Source organism: Micromys minutus, assembly GCF_963924665.1.
Source record: "Micromys minutus genome assembly, chromosome: 5".
Taxonomy (NCBI): Eukaryota; Metazoa; Chordata; class Mammalia; order Rodentia; family Muridae; genus Micromys; species Micromys minutus.
In genome coordinates, this window is record NC_137974.1 from 40,628,407 (window position 1) to 40,647,343 (window position 18,937).

Consider the following 18,937-nt stretch of genomic DNA (forward strand, 5'->3'; position numbering starts at 1 on the left):
TAAATATATATGACAGTATACTTCCAATACAGATGTCTGCCATATTTTTAAAAATATTAGAGGTGACCATATTTATTATACTCAGAATCTATTTTATGTTATTATAGTCAGTTAATAAATCCCAGAAATTATGAATATTCACTGAAAATTATTTTGGAAATAATAACTATAAATTGAAATATAAAGTATTTGGTTATCTGACTAGAATATTTTTCATTCTGCTCTTTGATTCTTGGACTGTATTTTAAAATTTTTGTTTTACACATACTGAGAGCAGTCATAATATGCAATTGAATGGATAAAAAAGTTCTGTCCATATGTTTTCTCCTAGAGTCTACTAATTGGTTCCTACTTTAAATTATAACTTTTCTTTGCATATTATTCCAATTGAAGTGAGGTCTTTGGTAGGAAATATTTCTAACAAAATTGAGTGAGAATCCCATGATGGCTGATGAGAAATTAAGCATTTAATGCAAATTTATTTACTCTATTATATTGTGATAAACTGTGTTATCTGTCAGCCTTTATAAGTATTTGAGTTCAGTTTATGTAAATCTGTTGCTTTCTTGAGGTTTGTGTAATAGGAGAAGTGAATGACCTATAAAAGTTGGATAGAAAACACCTTCAATTCACATTACACAATTTGTTTTCTTAATGTAATCTTTAACACCCAATGCATTTTGATTTAGAAGGCCCGTCTTTAGGTAGTTCTCGGTGAAAAGTGTCTACATTTCTAGAGCAAAGTCATTCTGAATCTTCTCTTCACTGCACTCTACCCCTTCCTTTCCCTATACTGCTAAGGACTTCTGTTTACTAACAAGGGCCAAGTGTGGAGACCCCAGCTCTGCAGAACACATTTCACTTTGCCAGTATCTTCCTGAAATAATTATATGAACTTCATGGCCTCAGTGGACACCTTTGTCTTCCTATAGGATTTATTGTTTACCTATCATGGCTCTGGAGACTTTTCCTGTGACTACTTATGGAATGAACCAACATTCTCACTGCTCCCCACATCTATTCTTACTGAACTTGTTTAGTCACATTTCTTATTTTGAGGCAACAAAGAAGGAAATATAAGCATTTAGTTATTTACTTCTTCAAAGATAACCCTAACTTACTAAAGTTGGTGTGTTGGACATATTTTGTTTCTGAGGGAAATTTCATGGGTACCTTATCTTTTCATATGCTTGGCTTATATTGTACTTTGAATTATGATCCAATCAGTTATTTGGGTACATTTATAGCAAGATCATTTTTGTCAATGCAAATGCAATGGTAAAAATTTATCTATGTGATCTGGTTGATTGCTCGTGCTGTATTTAGTGTGGCTTTTATTTGGACTATAATTGTTCAAATAAAAACATTTCTTTTATACCTTTCCTGTGAAAGTAAAAATTCATGTGACAGGAAGTGCTATTATCAACTGTTTTAATTTTCTTATTCAGGTTTGAGGAGTTTTTGACATGTTATTCAAAGCACTGATAGATTTCTTTTATTATTGAACTTCAGAATTGAATTAATAGCATTTCTATAAAATACTGAGTCCAGAAAACTACTATGATATTATATTTTATCTGAAAACAAAATACAGCATGATTCACAGTGGAGATCTATATGCAGTCTTTGAACTAAGCATTCATTTTAGAGATATATACCCTTAGTTAAACCAAATAATGCCATTCAATTTTGGGAAAATTGATACCAATTGAATGTGTGTCACATTTAAGGGTGAAGACTATTATCCTTTTTATAGTAGGTTATAATACCCATTGCATCCATCCTGGGAAATTATACCAAACACATCAACACACTAAATTGGTTGCCAAGATTGATTTTATCACTCATTATAAGACTGGAGTGATTATTTTGGCGGTGTTCCTTCTCTTGCAGACATTTGTTAGGAGGTGACTGATAAGATTATTTATGTGCAAAGCTGTGGAGAATCTAGAGACTGCTTCTGCATCCTTTGAGTCTGTGAACCTGGCTACTCATGAATCTAAGAGAAAACATCTGAAATATCTGTAGTGTAAGGAGAGTTATGACTGAAAATAAAAACTCTATTTTAATTCCAGTGATTTTAATAGACTGCCTTTGTGCCTTATACTCCAGGAGAATGCTGAGGTCAATAGGTCAAGTTCTTGACTGCAGATGAAAACGAGCTGCTGCTGCAATCTATGTGATCTGCATCCCTGAAGGTCCATCTTATCTACCTCACTCTTTTGTTATGTTGGAACAAATTTGTTCTCTGGAAGGCATGCTAGTCCCTACTCTGGTCTCAGTTATCTGTAATTGTAATTGACTGTTCAATGATTTTTCCACTGCCCTCTGGGTAATGAAGTTTAGATGACAGTCCCTTAATTATCACAGCTTGTATCCCCCTAGTTATTAATAGACAGAAAAAAAAATCTAGTAACTCTCCCTTAATATACAGGGATTCATGATGGCTACATTAGCCCTTGAAACAGCCAGGAGCTGTTAACTACCATGGTAAAATTAATAAGCCACATCATCACTACTTCATTATGATTTAGTTAAAGTTTCCTAATGCTTCTGTCACAATCCAGTGGGTTGATATTGTTTTTCCTCTCTAGTTCTGATGATAAAATGACCATTTTCTGAAATGATTATGACTGAGTTTTTAAAATCAAGTAAAAATAAACCAAATGCTAGAAGTCTTTTGACGTTGCACTTAAGTATTATTGCTTTCTATTTTAACTAGGACGTTTTTGTCTACAATAACTGTTTAACTTCTTTTTCCTCACTTTTACCTATCACCTAGTGGAAAAGCAATTTTGCTTTCTGATTCTTTTGTTCTTTCTGGTCTTATCGTGGTTTATTATATTAAGATATATGATTTACAAAAAGAAGTAGGCTATTTCTTACATCAGGACCTTTATTTGAAGACAATCAAGTCTCAACAGCTCTGGATGTATTCATGGAATAACCACTTTCTTTTCCTTGTATAGTGAGCAAAATGCAATATTCCTGTGATTTGAACACCCATCTGCTTTTAGTTGATGTCTACTATGTATGATACATAAACACTAAAGTTTTAAAATGTTTCCAAAATTTTCTTTTTCTTTTAACCTTTTTAAATATTTTTAAAAATTCTTAAAAATTAAAATGTTTTTAAATTTTATAACCTTTTAATAAAGGTTGCAAATAAAAAAAAACTTACACATACAAATTGACCAGACCAAAATCTGTACAACTCAGTGAACCAGAGTTAGAACAGCCACTTATTTACAGAGAGAAATTTTATATTGGATCATATGTTTCACTATGCAATATATTTTATGAACATATTCTTCACCAAAAATGAAAATTCCATGACAGTTAGAACTAGGGACAATAATTAACTTTATATCTTCCTTCATAATTTGTGTTCACTACCTCCATTTAGTCCTTCCTCATTCCTCACCTTCCCCTGGTCATTATTTTTACATACTACTGCCACAATATAATTGCTTGGGAACTAGAGAATGTTCAATTTGCAATTTGTGGGCTTATTCATCTCAGAAATCTACTTCAGAGTATGGTAACCCCACTAATAAACTGAGTAATTTCCAACTAAATTATTTTATACAAGCAACTATGCATACAACTTTGCCAAGTTCCCACTTTCACCTCATGTTTTAGTAGAATGCACTCCCTAACTTGTGTTTTGAAACCTCTACTGTGCTACCTATAATTTCTTTTGTGTTATATATCACATCTTCTTTCTTCTGCTCTAATTTCTTTTAGAGTAAAGCCTTTGTATTAATAGAGAGGTTGAAATGATTAATATCGAGTATATATGAGTGAGTTTTCAAGAACTATGGGTAAATTAAATCTATAAGTTAGTGGTTCTCAATCTTTCCAATCTCATACTGTTCTTCATGTTATGATGACCCCCAAACCAAAGAAATATTTTCATTGCTTCTTCATAACTGTAACTTTGCTACTGTTATGATCGTGTATAAATATTTGTATTTTCCAGTGAGCTGATGTGCCCCTATGAAAGGCCATTTGATTCAAAAGGGGTGTGACCCACAGGTTGGTTGAAAACATAAGTAGTACTGAATACTGAGAGTTGAACTGTGGAAAGTTCTGGTCTCAGGCTGCTGCTACTAGGCTCCTACGTAAAGTTGAACACATGACAGTGTAGAAAAGAGATGAATCTTAAACTCCCTACCTGCATCTGCTCTGGGAGCTTTTTTCTGTTTTTCTTTGACTTAGCAGTAGGGACATGAGTATCTCTAGATACTCAAGTCCAGAGAGCTTGTCTAATCTCATATTTGTTGGTTAAAACATATTAGGCGCACTCATCCTAATCAGTGGAGGTAGTGATGGGGATATATAAAATGTAAAGCTTGTACTGAGTCTAAATTCATGTGCTGGAAAGGTGGCTCAGTGGTTAAAAGCAATTGCTATTCTCCCAGGGCACCTTTCACACTTTATTTGTAAAATATTTGCTTTCGTGTATATATCTCACTGCATGTATACTTAGGAAACCTTGAAAGCCAGAAAAAGATGTTAGATCCTTTAGAGCTAGAGTTACAGAGTGTTGGGAGCTACTGGCCATGTTCTCATTTTTCTTTATGCTGTAGTCTATAGGCTAACCCTTCCATTATTTGAGTTCATAGAAAGTACTAAGGGAGATGTTAGGAGCTTGCTAGCCTGATAATCAGTTGTCTCTAGTTAAGGGTACACCATCATTCTTAGGGACTTCACTTTGCAAGTTGAAAGTATAAACCATAGAACTAAATCCACTAGAGAACCATTCTTACCTTGCCACTAAAATAACATGATGGCCAGTTTTGGGTCTTCTAAATCACTGGTGGTACCAGAAGGATGTTGGTTTATCAATAGTGTTTGTTTATCAGCAGTGTGTGTCCTGCATCCTGCAATGGAAGCATCCAGTCCTATGTAATATTTAAAAATCTGAAATTCATTCAATGTGTTTATTCATACTCTAGCTCAATAAGTTCTGGTTAAATCTGGGAGAGATATAGTGGGCATAAGCAATTTATGAACTGTGTGTCATCCCTGAACTATACTAATTTTTAATCAAGTGTTTCAAACTCCCCATGTATACTTGGAAGTTTTAGATCTGGGAGAATTTAGTGTGGAAAGTGGATGCACTAAAAATGAGAGAGAAGAAGAAAAAGAAGGAAGAGGAGGAAGAGGAAGAGAAGGAGGAGAAAGAGAAAGAGGAGAGGAGAAGGAGAAGGAGGAGGATGAGGAGAAGGACAAGGAGAAAGGAAGGAAGAAAGGAAGGAAGGAAGGAAGGAAGGAAGGAAGGAATAGAAAGAAAGAAAGAAGGAAGGATGGAAGGAAGGAAGGAAGGAAGAAAGAAAGAAAGAAAGAAAGAAAGAAAGAAAGAAAGAAAGAAAGAAAAAGAAAAACACTTTTCACAACCAATAAAGTTAGGATTATTTTAACTGATGGCTTCTAGCAGACGGGAATTAAAAGCTACAACTGGGTGTGTGGTGGGGGCTCAGTGTGGTCATTATTGCATGAGTTATATCTTATATCAGAAGAATCCTATTTAGAAACATCAACATATGTGCAGGGTAGTTTGCCAATTAGTAAAAACAACAGTAAGGGTTGAACAGATGCAACAGCAGTTAATAATCTGTGCTGTTTTTTTGCAGCAGACTTGAATTTGAATTGCAGTACCCATATTAAGTAAAGTCCTATGTAATTACCTACTTCAAGGGTTCTGACTCCCTAGTATTTTGGCCTCTCTTGGCAATTTATGTGCATGTACTCCACAAAGATACATGTGCATACACATCATTTAATATTTTTAATCTATAAAATAATTATGCTACATTTATAGGATTGAGGCAGGAAGCAGCAATTGCTTCCTAAATACTAAATAGGAGACAATTTCACTAGGGATAGAAATAGAGAAAATATACCTTTACGAGATAGCCTTGTGGCAATTTTTGGTGTTCAAAAATCATTATGTTTAATCTATACACATCAAGAAAACTTTGACTACTTCCATGTTCTGTTCTGTTCTACATGTCCTTCATGCTTATGGTAACTAGTAAGATTTCAATGCATACTATCAAACCTCTAAAAGAATGAAGTACTGACAAAAATATATTCATATAGTTTTATGCCAAAATGCTTTTAAAAATCTGTACATGTATTTCTCTTTTTTCAATAAAGTTGTAAGAAAAAAAAGAGAGGTGCTCAAATATTTCTGCTTGGAGAAAGAAGACACTTTTTTTTTTTTTTAAACCCAAGTAATGGATCAATCTTCTCAAGACAGAACTAATGTTATAAAATAAAGAAAGTTTCAGTTATAAAAGGAAAAAAAAATTAGTACTCCTAAAAAGGAATACATGAATTGTATTGATCATTGGCTAGGCATAGTGTTGATAAACTCACAGTTGACGAGAAATCACACCCTGAAGCCATGATAAACCTCCATCCCACCATACCACCCACACCAATGTAACAAGACAGTTCTAAGGCTGAGGTACATATTGCTGTTTTTCTTTACCCACTGAGTTCCCAAAGGAAATCTGTATTGTAAACAGAATATCTGGAACACAATACAGTTGAACACCAGTCATCACCCAATGTCGATTCAGCTTCTTGTAGGCTGACACCACACAAATTGGCTATTTTTAACTTGTTACATGTTGCTATCAGGGGCTGTGAGTAGAGTGGAATGTTAAAAAAAAGGAATCAAGATAAAAGTTCACTGAAGTGGAAAGCAAACCAGCCTTTTCCCATCTAGGTGGTGCACAAGTCGCTCTCTCTGGGGGCCTGGTTTGCATCACAGTTCCTCTGACTTGTGAGTTTCAGATTATGTTATTGAAAACAGCATCAACTGCTACAGTGTTCCAGGATGGCAATTCTGCTTTAGTAAGAGCATTTTCATACTTAACCTTTACATTCCCACTGGATTTCTACCTGCAAAATAGGTTTTTTTTTTCAATAAAATAGAAATATTTCTTCTCATACTAGCTCCTATGTTTCCACATTACAGCACATAAATTTATTGGCCAGTGACTTGTTACATTTTGAAGTAGCATGCTAGAAGAAATATTAGAAATATATCATCATAAACAGTACTGACAAAAATGTATAATTTTAAGCAAAAAATGTTTAAAATCTTTACATCTATCTTTGTTTTGAAAAATAAAATCGTTAAAAAAAAAAGAAATATATCATCATTCATTTCTATTTTCTCTTCAAATAGGTCCCACTGTAGTCTCATTTAATTTCTCTGCACAACTCATCCATTACATGCATTTATGATTGCTAAGGTCCCCAGATCTCTACTTATTTCTCAGAAGAAATCAGTGCGCTCTTCTAGAAGCTGTTAAAGAGTTTATAGAATCTGATGGTAAATGATTTCCAGATTAATAAGCACACAATAAAAGTATATTGCTCTTTATATATTTTGCTTTGTACAATGTGTGTGGTTTTTGTGCTAGATTTTCCTGAAGACTTTATTTTCTGTCTACTCTGAAATACTTCTTTATTTGTTTACTTGGGGGAGGATCAAGAATACATATTCTTTTTGTATTTATTTAATCTACATTTAAAGTTCCATCTTTAATCAATTTTATATGTAATAACACCCATAGGAGGTGCATGCCATAAGTCTTTGAGTGATTAGAAAGTCATATAAGTCTTAGATTGTGAGGGAGATGGATCTCACATTTGGAAGAGGGTCATCAGTCACATTTCCTCGTCCACACAGAACAGAGGTTTAAGTAAATAGAAATCCAGTCCCCATCTTATAAAAGGTTACATAACCATTGTATTTACCCTGACTGCAGGAACCAAGCTGTTTCTGGATGGGGTATGAAACTATCTGTTTTGGGTTGCTATTTTATACAGTATTGATATCTAGTAAGGTATTCTGAATAGTAATACTTATTGCTAGTCACAAAAGCAGAAATATAGATGGAGGAGGATATAAATAAGTACATTGACAGGAATTTTATATAAAGTAAATATGAAAGTATTTTTAATCATGTGTATGGATGAAATGCTGGCCATTTTACTGTTATAGGGAAAATATAGACAGTTTAGAGTATCAAATGAGCAGAGCAGCAAAGGCTCATATGAAATACGCTTCACAAATTATCATCCTTCAGTGAGCCTGATCTTTTTAAATACAAAAATTGTTGCTAAGTAAAACCAGTGTAGGGCCCTGTGGCTCAGAACTAAATCAGGATAAGTCTACATCATGTTCATCAAATTGGAATATGTATTCCTACACAGGAAAGTGATGCAGTGTGGGTAGAAAGAATTGAAGCCTAAAGATGATACAGGTGTGCAGTTGTGCCGTTAATTAGGGGTTCCTAAAACACAGAGCCGAGGCCCTCTTTTTTTGAAGCAGTTTGTTATAAGGCATTCACATACATTTCCACATGGATATAAATGTATACATACATCATATACATACATTTAAAATTGACTATGTAAACATGGCTTTGTATATCCACGCTATATGTGTGTATGTGTAGTGTATTAATCAATGTACAAAAAAATATAGGCTCACCATTTTGGAGGTAATTAGGTACACCAACTGGGGACTTTGGTGCATATCTGTGGCTTCACAGATGTGGCAGACAGAGAAAACCATCTTGCCTCTGTCCTGGAAACACAAAGAGATTTTTGTTTTTGTTCCTAAGACTACCATTGAAACAGAGAATTACACATTGGAGGATAGAATGCTTTAGTCCATGTCTAGAAGATCAAATGATAAATAACCAAAACTAAAAATAACCTTTCATACCAAATAAAAACTCTAAAAGAATCTCATCAGTAAGTACAATTTCCTAGGGGTGTTATTAAGAAAAATTAACAATAACCAGCATTGGTTTAGGTGTGGAAGGAGAAACTGTGTTTTCTTGGGCTGGTGTTGCAAAGCTGGGTTGGAGAGTAGGCTGTGTTAGGGTAAATGTCCAGGGAAAACTGGATACTGTCTGTCTGTGGAGCAGTCACATAGGAACTACTATATGGGAAACCCTGATTTCTCCAAGTGGAGAGAGCTTCATGCTTTCATGAAAGCCATGTGTGAGGGACAGACTGACTAAAGGACCCAGGGTTGTCTGGGATAAGACACTATAAGGACTATAAAGTCAGGCACTGCAGCCCCAGAACTACTTGGTGAGTCATGTATTGCAACCCTGGAACTGCTTGATGTTTCAATCTGCCTAAGGCCACATGTCGCTGGGCATTTCAAGCTGTAAGAGATGAACACTAAACTGCTTTCTGTGTGGATCCACATTCAATTCAGATCACTTCTGACACCAAATGTATCAGCTTCTCCCACATCAATAGCACATCCGGCTCTCCGCAGTCAGCAGCTGCATTTCCTCCAATTCAGCTCAGTCCGGCACTAATCAGAATGAGTACAGAGTCCACACGTCGGGAGCCCTGTTACTTCAGATGCCGTTCACAAATTGTAGGTTCCCAAGATCCCCACAGCATGTGTGAGATATAAGTAGCATTTGGAGAATTTTACTGTCCCATTCTCTGCTTTGGTCAATCGCCTGCTAGAATGGCTAAAGGAATTCAGAGAAATGCTTGCTTGTGTGCAGTCTGTTAATAGAAAAGAATCCAGGGAGATCTAAAGGGGAGAAGTGGAGAGAGTGCAAATAACAAAGATATCTGGGAAGAGGACCAGGCTATAGCAGACAGGGGCAGACGTGTGCTGCTTCTGTATCCTTTCTAGGCACACCAGAATTCCCAGCAATTTGGGTGTCTGTTGAACACAAAGGCCTTGGGATATTGGTGGAGACGTTGGGTTGAATCAGTGATTCATACTCATTATCATCAACTGTGTCCCTTTTCTTACATCTCCTCTCCACTTATCTTTCTTGGGACTGACCAGCCCTCATGCAAAGCCCAACAAGTATCCACTCACTAAAATACCAGTTTCTATCACTAAGGATATATCAAGGTTAATTAAGATTCTGTTAGTTATTTCTGTGCAGCAAATTACAAAGGACATAGGAGATCTATATTAGGAACTTAGATTGAAGACCAAATATTAGAAGCAACGATTTTCTTAGCAATCCTTTCTTATTTCTGTCTGTGTTGTTAGGGTACCTGACAGTGGTAAATTATAAACAAGAAAATTTATTTGCGCATAGTTCTAGTTTTGTGCTGCCCAAGATTAGGTATTTGGCATGGAGTTTACTGTACCTTTGTAAAAAAGTTCTCACATGGCACATAGGCAAAAAGGAAGAGGAGAATGAATGTGCCTGTGGTGCTTTCTTTTTGTACTTTGCATTGAAACGAATATCTCACAGAAGCAACTTAAAGGAGAAGTTGTTCCTAATTTCTCCACTCCACTGTGGTAGGGAAATTATGTCAGCCATGATGGTTGGAGCTGTAGATGTGGGGGAAGCAAAGCGCTCATGCTAGAACGAATGGCTAACATCCTCTTTGAGATCCACTCTCAATGATTTGCTTAGGCTAACATTCACCTCATAGTTTCCCAGCTTAAAAACAAAACAAAACAAAAGAAAACAAAAAACAAAAAAAAAAAGAAGGCCACAAGTTGTTGGGGTTGACATTGTTGAAGTCAACCTGTTGATGACATTGCACATACAAACATAACAGGAACCTTTTATAATGACACTAGTTCCACCCATGAGCAAGAAACCTTATGGCAGAAGAACCTCTTAAAAGTTTGAAGGTCTTAGTGTTGTGTCAATGGCAGTTGCATCTCAACATGAGCTTTGGACCAACCTTTCACCATAACAGTGGATCTTCATAAGCTGAATTAGCTGTCCTGCTTTCCTCTCTGTGACAAAATATCAGAGAAGACCAACTTCAAGGAGGAGAGGTTTAATATGGGTGAGAATTATAAGCATTTCCAGCCATGGCCTCTTGGGCCCACTGTTTCTGGTCCTGTAGTGAGGCAGGAGGACATCATGGCAGTACAATGTGGTAGAAGGAAGCTGCTAATCTCTGATTAGCCAGGGGAAGAATGAGGGAGAGGAGGGTTCAAAGGTCTGCAAGGGTCTAGAGGCAAAACTTCCAATTCTAAAGCATGTGCCAATAACTGCCTATCTCCAATAGACCCCACACTTCTGACCTGAGTGATCCATTTATCTTTAAATGTAGCAATACATCAGTTGTTGATATGGATAAAACATTCATAATCAAAGAAACTTCCAAGGTTCCATCTCTACAACTGGGATCAAGTTCAACACGAGTCTCTGAAGACTATTTCATAACCTAGGAGTAAATAAGGGATTTTGAACAAATCCTCTGTAACAGAAGTTAACCAGACAGGATTAGACTGGTACTTCAGGAGGAAAAATGGAAGTCTACAAATACCACAGGAGAGACTCCTCACATAACATTATTTCCTTTTATGGTCTCATTCATTAGGCCAAGACCAACTATTTACACATGATTATCATTTCTACAGGGAGGATTGGTTTTGTTTCAATAGTTTATATTTTCAAACTATTTAATTCTTCTACAATCATTTACTATACTATTAATTATTGCCTTTATCCCTACTATCCACTCCCTGTTTAAAGAGGTTACATATGTTTCTGAATGTGTTGGCCTTATACAAACCTCTTTACTGTTTGAATTTTTTTTACAATTCATTTGATCACAATCAGCCCCCTCCCTTAACTCTTCCTAGCTCTACCCATCCCACTTTTGCATTCACACCTCTATTTTGTGCTCTACCCCATGTCTTCTTTCCATTTAAACCACTATTTACTGTAATGAACATTCCTAAGGTGGAGGCATGTGGGCTTTCTGGAGCAGTGGATAGTGCATTGAAGATACACTAGTATGACCAAGAGATAATTAAGGTGGAGAAAAGTTTCCAATTACATTCTTATATAAATCAAGTGAATCAAGTAGAACAGAATTAACTAAGTTCAAGAAACAAAAACTCAGCCAGTTTGTTTTTGTAATTTATTAATATGTTCTATATATTTACATTTTATACTTCTTGACACTGTCAAAAATATGGAGAAAAAATACTTTGTCTCCACACAGAAGACAGGATTACTCATGTGTCTCTGGGAGAGGCAACCAGAAAATCTATGCTGATACTTTGACAGTACTTGACTTTTGCCTTACCTGCTTTACCTTCAGGAACTTTTCTTCAAATATACTAACAAGTAAATAAAAATTAAGCTTCATATATAGCTTATATTAGAATGCAGAAATAACGACAAAAGTCTCCCTTAATAGTGATTTTAGAATTTAATGATAGGGATTATTATATATTTAAAAATGAAATGCACTTTTGATTTTTAAGGAGAAAGATGTAGCACTGTAGTTAGTAATCAAAAATACCTGCATGAGAAGAAAGCTGGTGGTATGTATAGGTGGATTCATTAATTAATCATATTTCAATGGATATATTTTATGTGCTTTTACCATTGATACTAAAATGTACTTTCAGTCCTTTTAAAGAACAATGAAAAGTATCATAATTAATAGAATTCACAATACCACACAAATATTAGCACTTATCTTTAACCAAATATATTTGCTTACTTACGTGCTCAGAGGAAGGGCTACACTGATGCCATCTCTCTCTCTCTCTCTCTCTCTCTCTCTCTCTCTCTCTCTCTCTCTCTCTCTCTCTCTCTCTCTCTCTCACACACACACACACACACACATACATGCATAGGTCAGAGGATGACTTTTAGAAGTTGGTTCATTTTTTCCACCATGTATTAAGTTCTAGGAATTGCCCTCAAATAGCATACCTTGGTAGCAAGTGTCATCTGGCAGGTCCCACCGATTATTTGTTTTAGAAATATATATTATTTTCCTATAATTATAAAACTATAAAGACATAGGGTGGTGAACATTTCTTTTCCATGATTCAAGTGTTTATGATGTGAAGTTCTTGTTTAGATGAAGGCTTCACAGTGGTTAGATAATAAGATTCTCTTTTGATGTACAAAGTACCTTCTACATAATGAATTTTGCATTTCAAATGGCTGAAAACTTTAACCAGACAGAATTTTATGTTCTGTACCTTTCTCTAAGAGAAGCATCAATCACTTTCTCCTTAGATATTTAATATCATTGGTGTCAATTAATCATTTAGCCCATATTTGAATCTTCAGCTTGCTTCAGAAGATGAAGAGATTTTAAAATCACCACTCTTTCATATACATATGCAAAATAAAATATAGAGATATTTTCATAATAGTGATTGCTTGGGAATTTCTGTCTATGAATAGCAAAAAACAGACAAAAAAAAAAAAAAAAGACAAAACAAAAACAAAAAACCAGGAGAGTAGCTACAAATAAAACCAAGATTGATGTTCCCCATTTTTTGTACAGCTGCTCCAAAAATACATGAAAAAAATAAAGTAAAAAATTCACTTTTAATAATAAAAAATAATAAGAAAAAAGACAGTCTCAAGAAGTTGAAAGATAGTAAAATTTCTTTAGATATTTTTTACTATCTTAACTGGGATAAATGTTTGTGTTTTGAACGTGATCTTTTCAGTATCACTTGTTTCTGCAATTTCAGGATGTTCTTTGGACAAAAGGTTCTAGCCTTTTCCAGGCAGGCAGATGAAGCCATTTGTAAATGTAAAAGCTTCAGGACCAGGAAGCTAATTAGGAATTAATTTATTCAGATGTGCAAGTCAGCTTCTCTTTGGGACTCTATCCAAGTAAACACAGAAAGCCTCAAAACGGATCCACAGACAGACCCATTAGTGTGTAGCATGACATGATTCATCATGGTTTCTCATGTGTGTCTTCTGGGGACTGTTTGCCTGCAAACATTATTAATATTTGTATTATTTACTTATGGTAAAAATGTTTTAATGCTATTGCTGGGAAGAGGCTCTGTTTGGGGTTTCCTAATGAGCTGCTTCCTGTTCATTTTACTTGCTAATGTGTTGCTTTTCTCTCCAGAAATTTTCTAACAGCTCAGATGACAAAGCATTCAGCTTCATGAAGACTTTAATAGCTAAACAAGTGTCTAGATTTTATGTACAGAGAAACTAAGGAAGGATTCATGGCTAACCAGAATGGACAGTAATGTGGGCGAAATCAGCAGGGACTCATACTAAATTGTCAAGTGTCCTTGTCCTTTGTCCTTAATGAAGCAGAGTTAACCTTTCAAAATGTAAGGCACCTAAGGGGGGGGAAACATTCACTCAGAAAGAATTTCTGAGGCAGAATGTTCAGTTTCTCTCAGTTGATCATTAATTGATCTGGTTTGTGTGTGTGTGTGTGTGTGTGTGTGTGTGTGTGTGTGTGTGTGTGTGTGTGTGGCAATGTTCATGGTTCCGGGGAAGAAAGCATAGCAGTGATCCCTCCCATGTGACCAATCACAGCACATTCTAGTGGAGTGAATGAGGATGGGCTAGCTCCTCAGCACACAGTTTGATGGCAACACATTGTCAAGCCTTCTGGAAGACATCAGAGTAAACAAGGAATTAGATGCATGTGGTCTACCCTTTCTATTGATCTGCAATATAGTCATGCCCTACTTCTAGAGGATTGGTTTACCACATCTTCCTCATGATACCAGCTCCATATAACTGCCACCTGGCTGAAAGGCCATAAAATGCCTCCTAAGTTTCACAAAGGTTGCTTTCCTTATCTTCAGATGTGTTCAGATTCAGGATTTAATACATATCTCTGCTTTCTGGTGGGTCAGAGGACGCTAGACCTTGTTTGCCTTTTCATTTTTTTTTTATTCACATCCCAACTGCTGCCTCCCTTTCAGTCTCATCTCCCCACAGTGTCTGCTCCACCCTGGTGGTGGTGGTGAGGGCCTCCGTCTGGCATGTGTGCCCAGGCTAGACTTTGGATGAGAAATCTCCTGTACTTTTCTTGTATCATCCACTCTACCTTACATCCTTCATTCCAGTTCATCTGAAAGTATGTCCACAATAACCTCTTGAGGAAGCATATGACATGTGTTCTTATGTTACAAAGATATTCTGAGATATAGAGGGCAAGTTAGAAAGGAACGGGTTAAGGGAGTGCTAAGTATTCTCTGAGAAGATACCCCTACACTGAAGAGGACAGCCACACCAAAAGGGAAGAATTATACTGAATGAAAATAGTTCTGATGCTCCTGGGACACACTTAAGAAGTTTGAGGGCTGGTTCTAAGCAAAGGGGTAGTGTGAAAAATGAAACCAAAAGGTTAAAACTATAAATTTCCTAATCTACCTAGTAACATAAAGGAGCAAAAATTTCATACCGTTCCCTGTATTTTAGACTATATAGCATCATGTGATATTTGAAATATGTATGTATTTGATATGCTTTGGAATCATAGTGTAAAACTGAACCATTAGGATGTTCAGCTGAAAACTGTTACATGTGTTCCCATGCATGAGTTCCTTCTAACTTTTCTGCTTGACCACCATGATTGTGACTTCAGCCCTCAGTATTAAGGTTATAAAAAGCCTGTGACAGTGTCACCAACCCAGAGAGCTTCTCATTCTTATCCTTTATCCCAAGCACAAGCTCCTGAAGTATGAAGAGCATTATGAATATGGATGAGTAAAATGTGTCTATAAGATACACCTGTTCACAGTCAGATAGAAGGCATGCATATAGCATACCATTTTAGGCATATTTTATTGCAATGCACACATTAAACATTCTACACATGGTATTTGGTGTGATCTGGCAGTAACCTAGGAGGATGATTCTTCAAAGACAGTGGACTTGGTTGCTACATATATTATTAAACACAAATGTATATCATAGCTTTAGAGAAATTGCTTCTAAAATAAATTGGTATAAAAGACAGATAATTATGTGTTACATGTGACTGCCAAATGCAGAACTAAATTAAGGGTTATTTTTGTAAAGTCGATACTCTTCTCCCATTTGGGTTGTAACTAATGTTGCATTTCTAGTTGTTGGGAATGCAAATTGGTATAATTTGTGATTTCCCAGCACAATGATGTATAGCTATATTCAGAGGTGAAAGGTAGCAGCCACTCCATTTTATCTTGGACAGGTGTCTGCAGTTAGCACCCTTGTGCTCAATGCCAGTTCCCTGTTCTCCATTCCTAAGCCCTCTGGATTTTAATAACAGATTTGTCCCTCTACTTGCCACCTCTCTGGCAAATTATTCCCCTCCCCCCGCATAGGTGATTATTATTTAAAAAAATCAATAATACCATTCAGTGCCTGTGTTTTCTCAGAGCAAGAGATTTGGCAGCAGTAGACTGCTCCTCACATCCTGCCTGCAGGCCAAGACCATTAACTACCTTTGCATAGCTGTTGTTGGAGCAATCCTTTCATGCCGTTGAGTTTTTCTCTTCTCTCACTATTTCAAAGTTATGATGGTACTTCTATTTTTATAAGATTAGAATAGTTGGCATTTCTTCTTCTGGGACCTCTTACACTTGGTCTAGACTCTTAGGATTGCTTTATTTACTTGATCAACTTAATCAGTTGCACAGATGCCTCTCCTTTTCAGGCATTTATCTTGTCCTTGAGTCTGAGAGATAAAGATAGTTGACAACAAGTAATGCTGAGCCCATGACTGGTGGACATGTGTCAGGAAGGAAACAGTCTGAGATGGAGCAGGAACAGTGAGCTGCAAATGCAGTTCATATGGCTGTGGTTCCTCAAGTCAAAAGACCATGTAAGGGCTGAGAAGAGAGTCTATACATTGATATGAGGTTATAGCCAATAAAATTAGAGTGTACGAAATTAGCTGAAGTCTATCCATAGCTAAATTCTTTCTACTGCAGTCTTACAGCAGCAACTTTACTAAAAAGGTTTTATTATAGACTAAATTTTCAGGAAAAAAAAAAAGTGGAGATTTTCAGTTCCTGACTTAAGATCCTGTTGAGGCAATGAGAAAAGTATGAAAATTTAATGGGAGTGTGAGGGGTGTGTGTATGTGTGTGTGTGTGTGTGTGTGTGTGTGTGTGTGTGTGGAGTGTGTTTACATGCACACATAAGAGAGACAATGGGGGAGAGAACGAGAGAGAGCTTTCACTTGGAGTAAAGGTAATTCCTCTTGCCATCAGAGAAGCAGGGATTTCTGTACACATAATAATGTCCTGGGCCTTCCTGTTCTCTTAGCTATAGATGGGCGGTTTCCTCAGTTTTTATCAGAGACCCCGTTCTAAGGAAAGAACATATACAAAAATATATGCAATCCTGGAGCATCTGGTCTTATGCTGCCAGACTCTAATTCTTGCCCAGGCCATATCATGTGTCTCACTTATTAAATGAAAGGAAAAACCAGTCTGCACAGAAGCATTTGGAGATGTAATGTAGCTGACGACAGGGTGCTGAATAGAGCCAATGCCAGGAGAAACACTAAGTCTCCCTTAAGGACTTTGGACGTATGAACGCGTATACATTTGATGCAACTCCTCATTCCTATTCTCAACACATCTTTTCTCTCCGTATCTGTTTTTTCTAATAGTCTTCATCCTATATGAAAATAACTCTAATACAATTTTTAGCTTTTACTTCACCGTGTTTGTGAGTCCTAAAATTCTCTCCAGCAGAAAAGCCAAAACTGTTGGTTTGTCCCGAGGAAGGTTCTCATAGAGGGATAGCTGGGGATGGGTTGTGATGCCATTAGCAGTACTAAGAGTTTAAACTGGAAACCTGATGACAGAGCGTACATCCCTCCCGTGTCTCTGCTCTCCTGACAGTTGCTAATAAATCATATGTGTCAGTGATTAAGCAAATGGATGAATAAAGTGAACGTACATGGGGTATTTCCCCATTCAAAACCAGCAAACGTGAATTTAGCTATTAAGTTCTTCTGAGTGTCATATGACTAGTAAGACAGGCTTGAAGTCTAGTTCATTTTCCAATCCCCGCCAGCGCCAGTCATCATGGAATCATTAGAAAATGATTACATCTATCTGTGTAAACTTCTAAAGGTACATTTAGCCCCTTCGAACACACTGCTACTTTACCATTGTAATGTGTAACTGCCCAATAAAAATGCTTTTAAAGCCTGTCTTGCTCACCTTTGACCTTGGACTATGAATAATTTATTATCCTCTAATCAGTCAGACCTTTTCCTTTCTGGTTTTGGGTTTTGGGAAGATTATCTTCCTTCTTCCACCAACATTGCTCTCTCCCCACCACCTTTTTTTTTTTTCTGTTGGCTTTTCATCCTGTTAGAACTAGCTTTCATTATAGGAGAAACCCAATCCTTCTGTTTTTTGGATAACAGTTAAGCATTCAGGAGTTTAGTGATCTGAGGGCATTTGGCTTCAGGGTCGATTTTGAATGTGAAGTCACATAGGTTTGAATCTGTGCTGTTTGGAGATAACAGAAGATGACTAAATATCAAATTTGTCAAATTATTGCGTACATTTACATAAGCTGCTATATACTACATACGGCTTATACAGTTTCATGGGAATTTTACTTTTCCTGGCTCTGAACAAAAGTTTGTAAGTTAAAAATTAATAATATAACTTTATATAAGGTGAGTCATGATTTTGAACACGTGTAGTTTTGGATGGGAGCTGGACCACTGTTTATGTTATGCAGTTCGGTGGAGTAGGCAGCTTAATGAACCATGCAAAATGGAGTATTCAAATCAAAGAATAGGAAACTGCTCCCAATCATTTCTATTTTATTAATGTTCATGCCTTCTCCTGTTCCACCTATGCCCTCTACTTTTATGTTAGAATTGAATTGCAGTAGAAAATTAGGGTATGCTTCTTCCTTTTCTGCCACCCAGCACTTTTTTTTTGTGTTCTTCTTTCTTATACTTTTAGATTTTGTTTGTGTCAATGATGCATACACTCATTCAGTAAAGCCAGAGGTCAGCTTTGGGTGTCTTTCTCCATTGCTCCCCCCCCCTTTTTTTTTCTTTTTTTGAGACACATTTTTTGAACATGGAACTTTTTGATTAGGCTTTTCCTTCCTCCTCCCCCCGACCTCTTTGTCTCCACCTCTCTCTTTACTTCCTCCTGGAAATCTTAGACAGAAGCCAAGGT

At 36.4% G+C, this 18,937-nt stretch overlaps 1 protein-coding gene across 1 annotated transcript in view; it reads left to right on the forward strand.

Annotated features, from left to right (window-relative positions):
- Positions 1-18,937, forward strand: part of GPC5 (glypican 5) — a gene marked incomplete at both ends in the record, with an annotated part of 1,421,492 nt that overhangs the window by 350,832 nt on the left and 1,051,723 nt on the right. The window lies entirely within an intron of this gene.